This window comes from Colobus angolensis, unplaced genomic scaffold, assembly GCF_000951035.1.
Source record: "Colobus angolensis palliatus isolate OR3802 unplaced genomic scaffold, Cang.pa_1.0 Scaffold54, whole genome shotgun sequence".
Lineage (NCBI taxonomy): Eukaryota > Metazoa > Chordata > Mammalia > Primates > Cercopithecidae > Colobus > Colobus angolensis.
In genome coordinates, this window is record NW_012118932.1 from 4787275 (window position 1) to 4789218 (window position 1944).

At 41.0% G+C, this 1944-nt stretch overlaps 1 protein-coding gene across 1 annotated transcript in view; it reads left to right on the forward strand.

Annotated features, from left to right (window-relative positions):
• The window catches only part of ATP13A5 (ATPase type 13A5), a 118151-nt gene that overhangs the window by 110879 nt on the left and 5328 nt on the right, over nucleotides 1-1944 (forward strand). The window lies entirely within an intron of this gene.

The window sequence follows — 1944 nt, forward strand, 5'->3', positions numbered from 1 at the left end:
TTGAACTCCTGACCTCCTGATCCACCCGCCTTGGCCTCCCAAAGTGCTGGGATTACAGCACCTGGCCTAGTGAACCATTGCACCTGGCCTAGTACCTCAAATTTAATAGTAGCTGCAAAGTCCTTTTATATGAATTGAGTGAATTAGAGGTAGATTAGTGACCTCACAGTGACTTAAAACTTGTGGGTAAATTAAAACCCCTATACCAAACATAACTGATAATTTTAAATGTAAAATGTTTTACAATTTAGCATACAGGTATGCTAACCAATGTAATGTGATAACAAACACATACTCTCAGGTTGTAAGTCAAAAGTCTTTGGAACTACTATTAAAATATACAAGCAACTTTATTTTGATATAACAGAAAACTCTTTGCCCTTTTTAACAGCCTTTGACAGAAACTCAACTTTATGATGAGAAGATACAGAAAAAGTAGAGACTTAACTTTTCTGGAAACAAGTGTGAACATTTACTAACCTTATCTGAAAATAAAGTGTAATGGCTTACACAGGATTTGCTTTCCTAAAGCACCTGCATTAACAGAACCCTATTCTTTCATGATTCCCTAGCAGCATCAACTAACCAACAAGAGCCAACATTCAACTCTTTATTACATCTTTTCAATCAAAGCTGAATTTTAAAAGATGACCTTATAATTTTGTTTCTACATTGCTCACTTGTGCACAGGCGAGGCCTAGTTTTTAGACCATTAGACAGTGATGTGCACACCAGTCAGCCCCAGTCGCTAGTGAGATCCTGGCCTTCATCAGAACAGACCTTTCAGGCACCCTCTTCTTTCCAGCTTCTGGATTCCTGGGACTCCAAATCCATGAAGTAAATGAAAAATCCACACAGCCATTTCCTGAAATCGTATCACCAAGCCATTTAGATTGCTTTATCATGAGAGATGCAATTCCTACTTTTCTTCTGTCTGCCTCATACCCTTCTCAGGCACTTCTGAGAAGTGCTACGTTTATTTATATACATAAAGTGAGGCATGAATAAATATTGAGGGTGTGTGTAGGTGCTCAAGGATGAAAACAGAACTCTGTTCACTTCAAAAATAGAGCCTGCTATCAAGGGGCAGTTGCCTCAGATTTCGGGTTGGTATAGGCCTATAGAGAGTTGGGGGTGGGTGAGGGGAGTAGAGCAACACTGAATAAATGAGGTAGAGTGTAAGAGAAAACTTAGTTTGTTCATTTATTTATAACTTTACAGGATCATCAGAATCATTTGTATCATGGCAATGCTGATTCAATGCTATTGTTTGGGCCTGAAGGTGATAATTCTATAAAAGATATTTCTAAGGTACCACCTCTAAAGTGCTCTACTAAAAGCTCTGACAGAGGAGTGGGTGAGGTTGGGAATAAGAACAGAGATGCTGGCACAATGCATCTGGGAAGTTTAGCTCCCAAAATTAAAACAATTTGGGCAGGATGGAATGAAGGAATGCAGCAGATGTACATGCTAATTCTCATTTACTTTTTCAAGTCAGAGTCCCAGAGAACCAGAGAAAAAGCCATTTTCAAATGGTCACAGTCCAGTTGATACATGAATTAAGATCATGCAAAGCAGAGTATGATACATACTATATGAAATAAGCTTTTGTAAGGGAGTATTACTCTCTGAAGAGGAAGTGGTATTTTAACTGGGTTAAGCAAAATTGGAGGCTGGGCGCTGTGGCCCACACCTGTAATCATAGCACTTGGGGAGGCTGAGGCGGGTGGATCACAGGTCGGAGTTCGAGCCCAGCTTGGCCAATATGGTGAAACCCCATCTCTATGAAAGAAAAAAGAAAAAATTAGCCACCCGTGGTGGCGGGCACCTGTAGTCTCAGCTACTCGGGAGGCTGAGGCAGGAGAATTGCTTGAATCAGGGAGGCAGAGGTTGCAGTGAGCTAATATCGTGCCACTGCACTCCAGCCTGGGCGACAGAGACTCC